Below are 12,197 nucleotides of genomic sequence, written 5' to 3' on the forward strand. Positions count from 1 at the left end.
CTCTGTACACCAATCCCTAATAGTACAAAAGGTAGTCGTGCCTACTAACCACATGGAACCTATGGGTCCACTCTTGTCGTGTTGATGGAGATAGTGATCTAGCCTCAAACACACACAATATAGCTATCCATGGCTAATACTCATGGCAAAAAGTATAGAGGACTAAAACCAAGATCATGAGACAATGCAATATAATAGGTCCTAGTTAGACATGCTATGAGTCTACTATGTAGGGACTCTAGTGGAGAGAAAATCACTTGGCATCGATGAGACCAAGCTAAAACATCATGTAGAAACTCTCCCTCAAGAGGCCATTACACAGTGTCCTTAGATTAAACTGTACAAACTCATACCCTTGGATCAAACTGTATAGGTATTTAACATTTTATTATATCAGTTTTATTACCCATTTAATCATTTAGTTATCACTTATTTAGAAACTTCTTCATGTTAGCCTTATTAGGAACATAACCCAAGGTTACAAGAGAAGCCCCTCCACTGGTCTACCATATGCACACATGCTCATCACATTATGAGTGCTCATAGGAAATGTAGTTTCCCAACCCAACCCCAATGAACATAACTCAATCAAAAGCAACTAGGAGTTTAGGTCTCTTAAGAACTCAAAAAGTGCATGATCACATGCTTGTGTGTGGGCAAATAAACTACACAATAATCATAAACAACAAGCGCTGGATGAAAAACAAATAAAATACCAAGTATCAAATCACTTAACTAAGCACATAGCTAGGAGTATGATTTGGCATGAATCCCAATGTAATAAAATATATCCTAAGTCAGATAGATATCCCTATGGATAATCTTAATCCATGACCAACTTTAGTGCCAAGAAAACCTGAGAAAGTTGGGTGACATGCAAATTGAGGAAAAAACCAAAAACACCCAAAAACCATGAAATCAAAACCCATTATGCCATTGGGTACAAAAGTCACAAATATCAAAAAAAGCATTTAGAGTCTATATGCAAAAATGGCTAGCATAACATCCTGAAACCTTAATACCCCAAGCTCATAAGGCTTCAAATGCTCATACCCATCCAACTAGGTAGAGTCAACATATAGAAATAGAGGAGAACACTAGTTCTCTACTTCCAATAGCTTACTATGAGAAACAAACTCTAAAACATAGCAAAAGAAATAAAACAATAGATCCCTACCTTGCAGCCAAAAAGACTAAAATAGGAATGCACATAATAAAATAATCACTTTGCGGTCACTATCAAAAGTCTCGACAAACAAAGGTCTCCCCAAGATGGATCCAATGAGCTCAATCTCATGATAATCCTATGCACATATCTTCTACAATGAATAAAACAACAATTACTTTTGAAAGGATTTTGAGATTTTCTTTCCAAATTGTTGTTCCATAAGTGAGAAGGGAAATGATTCCCTTTTGGAATATATATCCACTTTTAAAAGTGAAATATAAAATTAGAAAATCAACTAGCCCACTAAAACAACCCTTTCTCAATCCAATCAAAATCAAGTGATTCCAATTAAATGGATTTCAATTTTGGCAAAGCTATCAGGAATTAAAATACTTAAATCAAATATAAAATCCCCATAACTATTAAATTGAAATATTTCTTAATAAATTTCATGAAAAATGTGAACCTCTAAATGCACAAACACACTCACAAGTCTAATTATGTAATGCAAATTAGTTTGGATTTGGTCTAATTAAATAATTAAATAGGATACACCGACCATATAGAGATGACATTGGCTAGGTATGAACAATTGAATAACTAACTCCATGTTCTACTACTGGGGATATAAATCCTACACACAAAATAACATGATCAAGTACAATTGCATATAATAATATAGCTGAAGCGATAAATGCATTAAATCATGTAATTAAGCATTCATTTAATTACATCAAAATAATCTACTTACATCACTCACTTCATCATAAAACATCTCAAAGAAAGAATGAAGTAAATATACATAGCATCAAATCATAGTGTCTAGAATCCAATAAGTTTTTCATATAAACATAAAGAGAGTATACGTCCAAATACAACCAAATATCATCATAAAGTATCATGTCACATCAATAAGCATCATCATGTAGATATGATCAAACTAAACAACATAGTATCTATCACCTATGATACTAGCAATCAAAATATAGTATCTAACCATCAATTCATCTTGAATGTCATCCAACATGAGTATCAAAATATCTCTCGAATCAAAATATAACAAGGTACAAAATGAAAACATGAGAGGCACTACAAAAATATTTTTCTTAAGTGTCCATGTAGCCTATTCTATTAAGATGGCTAACTATCTTGCTGATTTCTAGGGTATCCTCAAGGCATCCCAATTATCCCCCCAAGTTTGGGTAATATCCTCAAGTTTCTATGATGTCCCCTATTATTTTTTGAAATTGAGGATAGGTTGGGAGCATCCCCTAACTACCCCAATCCCAAAATGTCTCTGGTATGAGGACACAGGTTTTCAAGATGGGGATACATCCTTGAGTAACATTGATGACAATATATCATATATAAATTTTACTCTACTATTAAATTACACAATGATACCAAAATTTTATTTTATTTCATTTCAAATATGAAGTATTTATAGTATATTTGTGAGACATACCAATCAAGTTCATAGATTCGCAAGGCTATATTAGCATTTAATTTTGACAAGAACATATCTCTAGACTTAACCATGGACCAAATCATAAGTAACATTATTAATGATAACTTCTTGAAATACATAACTTCAATTGTCATCACTATAAGGTGTTTTTGTGTTGGTACTCAATTTTATTGTGGTAAACATGATTTTTTTTATTCATTCAACTTTGGGGCTGGGTAGAGACTTGTTGCTTGGCTCTCTATCATTTATACTTTTGAGCAATGTATAACATATTTGAAAGAAGAGATGTGTTGGGATAGATAAATTTATGAATTTTTCATTGTTTTATTTGTTGAAATAATGGGTGTTACACAGATTCCATAATATTGCTTAAATTTTTTTATTTTATTTTATTATTTAATGTTGTATCTAGATGGATGTACAACATGTAAAGATTCCCATGGGATATACTTGATGAGTTGTATTGTAACATTGTTATAATATTTCATGTAATTATTTAATATTGGGGAAAAGAATTAAATTTTCAATATTAAATGTGGGGTTAGTGGGTTAGGTAGCACATGGTTGATGTAATACAACTTGGTGGTTTTGTGGGACTTGCTACTATATAAGCAGCCACAAGGGTACTTGTTGGTGTGACAAGGAGAAAAAAAAAGGCAAGAGTCGAGTAGGACAAGGCTTGACAGGTTAGCCAAGGGAGCATTTGTGAAGGTTGGAAGCATGGGATGGGATGTGTGTGTTGGAAATATTCAAGACTATGCTAGGTTACTAAGAGGGAAGGGGTGAATCAGTAATCTTAAAAACTTTATCAAATTTAGACCTTAATTACAATAACCCAATAATCATTTAATTCATTAACTCAGATCTAACTGCTTACATGAGAAACTAAAAACATAAACATTCATGACACATGAACACAATAATTTGGTGACCCAAAAACCTTCCAAATAGAAAGTCAAATTGGGATGGGGATGATACCCACAAAACTTCAATACTGTAGTATAAAGTTCGCTTTTAAAAATATAAAATGAAGTATGCACTCGGTAAAGGGATTTGACAAAAGACTATTAAGTCTACCTTGTTAGAGGATTTGAAGCTAAATCACCTATTAGGATCAAAATAGTAGATCTCTAACTTACAATTGATTTTCTGATAGAGATTCTTTGAAGTACTAATCACCTCTATGTGATAGATATAACTTTGTTACTCCTAATATGGCCTTACAATACACTTTGCTCTTTTGCTGATTCATATTCGCATGCTTGCATTTTATTCACATTGTCTCACATCATTACATTACTCACTTACTTGGATATGATAGAATACATTACACACACACACACACACACACACACACACACACACGCACACACACACACATATCAATCCAATTTATGAAATTACAAAGTCAGCCAATATACAAGTTAACACTCATATTAAAAATTCAATTAAGATGAAGACACTCTGGTTCTAAAGACTAACGTAGTGAAGTTCTAATATATGACATCCGCTATCATTACTTGGCATCATCATGTATTCAGTAGAAGTGGAAGCTTAGTCCATACTAAAACATCTTAGAGTAGTCTCGAACTTGATCTATACTAGCAACTCAGTAGATACTATGCAACTTGGTAGAAACTAAATTCCACATTTACCATACCTGAACTCAGTAAACACTAATCATCTCATCACTCAGTTAACACTAACTTTTTTTCACATGAACTGATGGCTTGGTAGAAACTACGAAGCTTGGTGACTACTGAACTACTCAGTAGGAATTGAATTACATGGAAAACTCTATATACTATTCAATGTGCTTGGTAACCATTTAGAATTTGAATAAGTGTTGTCATTAATAACAAACTTGACTTATTGTCAACAATCTCCCCCTTTGGCACTAGTGACAAAAACACATATCACCAAAAACTTATATACATCATTACAGTGTGAAATTGGCTCAATACTAGAATACTATTTTTCATATTTTCCAATATTTGTCTTTGTAAGTATGTACTTTCCTTTGCTTTGCATAATTCTCCCCTATACAATATACATACTACATGTTTCTCTTCTTATATACACACAGACTCACATAGATATATTTTATTTCTCCCCTTTTTTGACAATAATGCCAAAGATTTGCTCAAAACTTATTTACACATATACATCAATGTAAGAAAGAAACTCAAAATGTACCTTAAGAATAAGAGCTAAAGTCTTATCCCAATTTTCTTGCAAAACTTTGCATGTTTGTAGAGAAATTTGCACTTCTGTAGAGAGCTCGATCATGCGATCTGCAATTGAAAAATTATTGTCATCGATCAAGTTTTTGGAATAGGCAATGTGCTTCTACATTGTATCCATGATGGGAAGGATCATATTTTGGATGTCTATGAGTGAAGACTAGATCCTTGCTTCCTCTCTCAACAATTCTACGTACATATTTGACAAGAGTCTGATTTTCATATGATGTGCAGAGCTTGAACTAGGGTGAAGTTGCAACTATTGTGCATTAGCCTTTAGATCTTCATCAATCATATTCAATTTGCTCTTTATTTCCTTTGTGAACTTGGTAACATTACATAACTTTTCAAAAAGTGATGTAACATTTGTGCAAGAATTTTCAAGATTGGTCAAAATTGAGGAAAGCTCCACTTGTTGAATAGCAATTTGTTGAGCAATGTACTCAAGCACTTTGTTATCAAATTTCTTCTCTGATTTCTCAATCAATTTCTCTTGACCACTAGAGTCTTCAGTAAACTTTTGGATTGCTTCTTCCAATTGAAATAAAATGTGTTGAGAAGTATCAACTTCAACACCTATTACCTCAGTCAAAATATCATTAGCACTCTCTATGATTTTATATTCTCTGTCTCTTTCTTCTCTTAATTGCTTCTGCTTGGCCTTCTTGGGATGAGCTAACTAGCTAATTTCATTTGATCTATAGTGGCATTGTCAAAATATCACTTTGGAATTTCAATTTCCTCATCTAAATCAATATCTTCCTCTATCTCCTTTCCACTCAAAAGTCTTGTACAAGGTTGAGCCTTGAGTTCAACTACCTTAGTACAAACTGCCTTAGAATCCAAAATGGAAACAATACTAGAGATAGTAGGGCTAGCAGTAAAAACTAATATAGCACTGCTAGATGGAATAGTGACTAGAATGTTTACTGGATCTGAAATTGATATATTTACAAAAGTATCTAAAGCTGTAGAAAACAAAACTGTAGAATGTAACATTGTAGAACTCAAAACTATACTTACTATTGAAGAACACAAAATTGGAGAACATGTTGTAGTCACTGATGATGAACCTAACTTGGGAACTGAATAAGAGGGAGGCTACAACTTGGTAGATGAAGTGGTAGACACTTCCATTAGTGATACGCTAAGCTGAGAGGGAGCGAAGAGTGATTAGACATTTGATGTATCTGTTGTGGTCACAATCAAACTTATTGAATCTGACTCCTAATTTGATGTGGCTACTGATTTGCTTAGAGAATGAGGAAGTGAGGCAATGAATTTTGCTACAATCTTCACAGGATCAATCTCCTCATCATCTTCTTTGACTTCCTTAATAGCTTCTTCCTCTTTATCTTCTTCAACTCCTTCATTATCAAACTGAATTGTTTCAAAATTTGTTTCTTCTTCCTCATCATCACTGTCATCATCCTTGAATTCTACTTAAGAGTCACTTGGTTTCTACAAGTGATAGATATTCTTCCACATGCCTATAACATTCTTGACTACATGTTATATATCCTTTGACAAAATTAAACAAGTATTGAATCTATGAGTCATCCTATCTTCATATTTCTTCATAGACTCTCTTACCTTAGCATCTATAACGCTCAGTAACAACTGCCTCAAGTTTTGTTTATAGATGTCTCTTGTTGTCTACATGGCCGAGTCCCATCTTGGCTTCAATATTTCTAATAGAGCTTTACAAATCTGAGAAGCTATCTGATTAGGGGAATACTTCCATTTACTCATCTTGGTTAGCACCAATTCCTCAATCTACTTCTTCTCAGCCTCTGTCCTAGTCTCATACTTCAATGATTTGAAGGTGGTTATGACTACATCTTCTTCCATTTGTTTCAATCTTTCCTAGAAAGTGAGAGGAGGCTTTCTAAACACAACTTCACTACCTTTCTTTGTAGATCTTCTAGTAAACACTATAGTGGATGGCTTTGATGGCTTGGTGATGATCACCTTAGCTTTCTTCTTCACTGGCTCCTCTTCCTTCTCTGACTCATCTTCACCCTCTGCATCATCATCATCTTCTCCTTTACCTTCAATCAAAAAAAGAGGTGTGTTGGTTTTGAGTTTTTTTATTCTCCTCTTGCCTTTGTTAACCACTTGTGGAAGCTTGATTTTAAGCTCTATTCTTGCATTGGCCTCATCATAGGCTCCAAAGTGTGGTTCCTTTAGATCAATAGGTTTGTTTAATAAGGCTTTAATTATGTCTTTTTCTTCATCAATTTTTACCTCATAGGGAAGAGGTTTTACCCATACAACTCTTGGAATCACTACCTAAATGTAGACTTTGTCATTGTCTACCATGAAACAAACATCTTCTTTGTAATCTTCAACCAATTTCATGAGAATCCTGAATCTGTTATTCATTTTCTCCTTGAAAACATCAAAGTAGTTATCCATTGTGCTATCAAAATTCTCACCCATTTCTACAATGTACTTATTAATTTGATTCAAAACTAGCACATCCTTTCTCCATATGACTGTACCTTTTGAAGGGAAAAACTTTTGAACATAGAAAAATAGACATGTCAACAATGAACTAAATTTACAAGGATTGTTCTTGGATGTCCTTATAGTTTCCATATTTTTGTTGAACTGTTTCAACAATAAGTTTGCAAGATCATATGACATATTATTTTTCACTACTTTGAATACCAAGTCTACTGCTTCACATGACACACTATTGAGATGACTTGAACTATAAATCTTGTGTGATATCACATGTATGCCAAATTTTAGTTTTGCATCAGTTACACTACTAATCTTCATGCCTCTGCCATCCCACTCGAATACAGTTTTCTTTTCTAACTCCACCTAACCTAGGGTTTTAGTAGCTTTGGATTTGGAGAGAATAATTTTAAAAATACTTCGAAAGGCTTCCCTAGCTTGAGATATGTACAATATAAAAATTATGCTACCAATGCGGTATTTTTTTAAGTTAATAATAGTCTCAATTATCTTCAAGCTTGGTCTTCATGTGATAAACCATCTTCTTAATAATCAAAACTGGTTGCTCAAGCCATAACTAACCACTATGAACTCAGCTTAGGATGTATCTATTCCATTTGATTTGGAAACTCTAGGATAGGTGGGAAATGTGGGTTAAACCCTTATCTTCCAAGCGCTTATGCTTGGGTTTAAGAACACCATTCACACATAATTCACCTAGGGCATCATCCATCCCTAGGGTTCTAATTTCTTGAATTTCACAATTAAAATGAGTTCAAATATTGTTAATGAGAAGTACCTTAGGAGGGATTTATGATTGCACTCCATTTTGATTGAGGGTTTTTGCAATTGTTGGTACAAGTTTGAAATCTGGCAGTTTCCATTTGACTCCTCAAACCAACATTTCTAACCCTTTCTTTGCCTTGATGCTGCCATGGTTACTCAGTAGGATACAAAAAAAATTAGAGAATTTTACTGCAAATTCCACTCAAAATTGCTTGATCACTCTACAATTTTCTTGATCATAATATCACTTTAAAATTTTCATGAAAAATGATTTCAATTTCCTGCTCTTTTGATAACATTTTACCATTAATTCTCAGTATGAAAGTAGTTGTGATGACATCATTATGCATAGTAGATTGTCATCCACTATCTGCTCAAATTGCTTGATGAATACTTCATAACTATGTAACCAAACATGTGTGACTAGTTATTCATGACCTTGCTAAGTAGAGTCCATGACCCAACCTTACTTGGTGATTACTGATACTGATCTTTTGTGATCCCCTTGTATCTAGAATAATAATTTGGATCTTTTCTTCCATTTCAATTTTGGAACAATTTTAGATGTGACTATGATTATGCAGTTCCAGTTCTTGCTTAAGAACTTAGTTGGAAATGGTGGAGTCACCCACTTCTTGAGTGACATAACCATCATTGCTTGGACTTGCTTCCTTAGTGGATTTAGGAATCCATTGCTACCTCATTTTCTTTCTAATGTTATCTACTTTTGCCTTCTTTTCATCTTCAATTCTACCTATATTCATGCAATTTTTGGCTAAAAGACAAAGTTTTGTACAAGTGTAACATCTTATGGTGGTATCTCTCTTCCTTGTGTGATGTTTAACATATTTCATTCCAATGTTTCCATACTCTCCATAGTAATGACATTTGGACCAGGTTTTATAATCCCAACCAAATAATGCTTTCACAATTTTCTCTACTGGATTGAATGATTTGATTCTATAGTTTAATGCCTTGTGACCTTGTTTCTTGCAATTGTGACATTTTCCTTCAAATTTTGGTTTCTCTTTACATTCATTAGCCTTGTGATCATGTTGATTTCAATTGTAACATTTTCTATTGAATTTTTCTTTTCCATTACTCCAACATTTATTTGATGTATGACCTATCATACCACAGTAATTGCAAGTAGGTCTTTGATTCCTTTGAGCACCTTGTTTAGAGGTTTCACCTTCTTTTTTGTATCCAAGTCCTACCTTACCTTTTTTCATATAAAGGTTCTACTCACTTTGTTGATTCAATTGATCCATGTCTGCTTGGGATTTCATTATTCTTTCATTGATTTTCTTTTCAAAATTTAGATCAATTTTCATCCTTTCATTGATTTTTCTTTCAGTGTTCAAGTCATTCCTTAACCTTTCATTTTTAGATCTCAAACTCATGATTTCTTTATTTGCATTGGAGAGTTGATCAAGAAGATTTTCTAGTTGAAGGGATTGATTTTGAATTTCATTTTTCCTTGCATCTAGGTCTTCTTTTTCCTTGTTTCTTTGTTCTGAGATTTCACACAATCTTATTGACTAAATTTCTTGTTCTCTTTTCAATTTTCTTACTTCTTCTTGTAGGGAACCATTCTTTTCTTGGAGTTCTTTGATTGCATCATTTGCTTCATCTGAATTGTTCAAAGGGAAAAGATCTTGAATCTTTTCTTCAATGTATTGATGATCATTCATTTAATTTACAACTTCTTTTCTTCTTTTCAGGGATTGGGAGTGTTGGAGTATTCAAAATGGGAAGAGTACTTTTGAGAGGGTGGGGAGAGAGGGGGGGCTGAATTAGAAGTACCACACTTTTAAACATTTTTCTATCCTTTAAACATATAACTAAAAAAAAATTGCATGCATGTAAACATATAAAAGAACATGAAATCAATCACACGTAATAACACATAACACAAGAATTGATAACCCAAAAACCCTCTAGGAATAAGAAGGTAAATCTAGGGTGGGGATGATACCCACAAAAATCACTACATCAATCAATGTTCAACCACTTCTGATGGTCTACCTTGTTAAAGGCTTTACACTATGTCAATAGTGACCTAGTTAGAGGATTTACAAACACTTACATGAAGTGCCACCCTATTAAAGGATTTACAATAGGTTGTTAAACCCACCTAATACATAGGATTTTCAATCACCTTCTCAAAAGGTTCTCTTGCCTAGTTGTTAAGCTAACTTATCAACATAGGATTTCAACCTCTAATACTATTGTGAGAGTATATTAGAATATTTTACCTAATTGAATGCAATCTCAAATTGATAGATTTAGGTACTAGATCTACTCTTCTCATTTTGATCCTTGATTGATCTTATCTCTGTATGTGTTTCTTGTTCCTTGTGCTATTTTGATCAATTGGATATGAAATTGTTGCTCTATTCCTCTAAGTCTTTTCTTTTTCACACTAAAATTTCACTATAATCTCCCCATACATTGTTCTCTTCCACACATGCAATGGTGCATTCAACATATCTATAAAGAATGCAAAGACTTAGGGTTAGGTATCGATCTATGATCCATATTGAATCTCAAATTGCCACTCATACCTTGCATTTTTCTCATTCATTGCATGCCTTCTCCATTTTTCTGACTGGTTGCATGCATATTGCATAGGAAATGTAAATGATTCATCCTTATCCTTTTTCTCCATTAAAATCTCTCTAAGTTGGCTCCAAAAATGGTTTACATCTTAGTTTGTAAAAGCACAAACTCTTATGTTGATTCTGAGTTAGTTAGCACATATCGTATTCCTGATGCTCGACACATACTATTTTTGAATTGCTCAGCATCTACTACATTTCTAGTTTTCTCGAAACCTATTATATCCTGGATCACTCGGCATACATTGTTTACTCAGCATATATAGTGAAAATAGTTAAGTGTGTTGACACTCAATTTTCAACACTATTCTTTTGACCAACAATCTCCCCCTTTGACATGAGTGTCAAAAACACTTAACTAAGCATTTATGAACTTAGCCTTATTGAGTACATTATTTATTTTCTTGGCATTCATGTAGAATCAAAAATATTGTGAGTAAAAATACACCTTATGACTCCCCCTAAGTTGATTATGCCTTGTCCAATCTTGAAACTGAAATTCTATGTTTAAGTACCTGATCCTCTCTGTCCTTTGTCCTATTTCTGCATTCTATGCATGTATGTTGTATCTGATCTGTGTGAAGTTCAAAATTTTGCATCTCCCCCTTTCTCTTTATTACTTGACTTCCCCCTTTTTGGCTATTTACGAACTTTCCACTCTATTCTTAAAATGAATGAAAAAATGTAATAAAAATGAGCAAAATTTTCAAAAAATGTGGTATTCTCCCATATTTCTATATACATAAATAATCTCCTTATTTCCTCCCCTATATATATTTCTCCCCCTTTTTTGACAATGATGTCAAAGGGTTCTATAGAGTAATACCATGTTTAGCCAAAAATGTGCTATTTACCTCTAAGAGTATCTTTAGAGTTGCATCCCAATTTGCTAGTGCAATGTCCAATTGTTAGAGTAAATAATTAATAATTTATTATTTATTCTATTCACTTAAGCTTACTTAGGTTAATGCATTTATTTATTAGTTGAAGTCTAGGAGTTTGTTATAAGTTGTTGACAATATCAGATTGTGTTCTCTACTAAGTCATACTTATCCTCTCACCTTGTTCGAGGACTTTCCACCTTGGATGTATGCTTAGTTATCACACTTATCTCCTAGTGTCTTCTAGCTTCTTTGAGGAGATTACTAGAGCTCTTTATATTCAGGCTCCCTCATTGTATTTTCACAACTCAATATCACTTCTTGCATATTGTAAATACACATTTTCTTGTGTTGCAATATCTTGTGGTTTCTCATGTCTGTTTAGGGTTTTTCCCTAGCTCCACACTCTTCTCTCCTTGGCTTCTCTTTGATAGGTTTTCACATGCAGGTGATCTTGGGCATCTTTGAAGTTGGATTTCATCAACTCCAACATGGTATTAGAGCCTTCCTACTACTGCTTGGTTGAAAGATTTTTGAAGCCATGATTTGGAGTCACAAACCCTA

This window comes from Cupressus sempervirens, chromosome 2 (assembly GCF_028749045.1).
Source record: "Cupressus sempervirens isolate cs-2001-9-10 chromosome 2, ASM2874904v1, whole genome shotgun sequence".
Taxonomy (NCBI): Eukaryota; Viridiplantae; Streptophyta; class Pinopsida; order Cupressales; family Cupressaceae; genus Cupressus; species Cupressus sempervirens.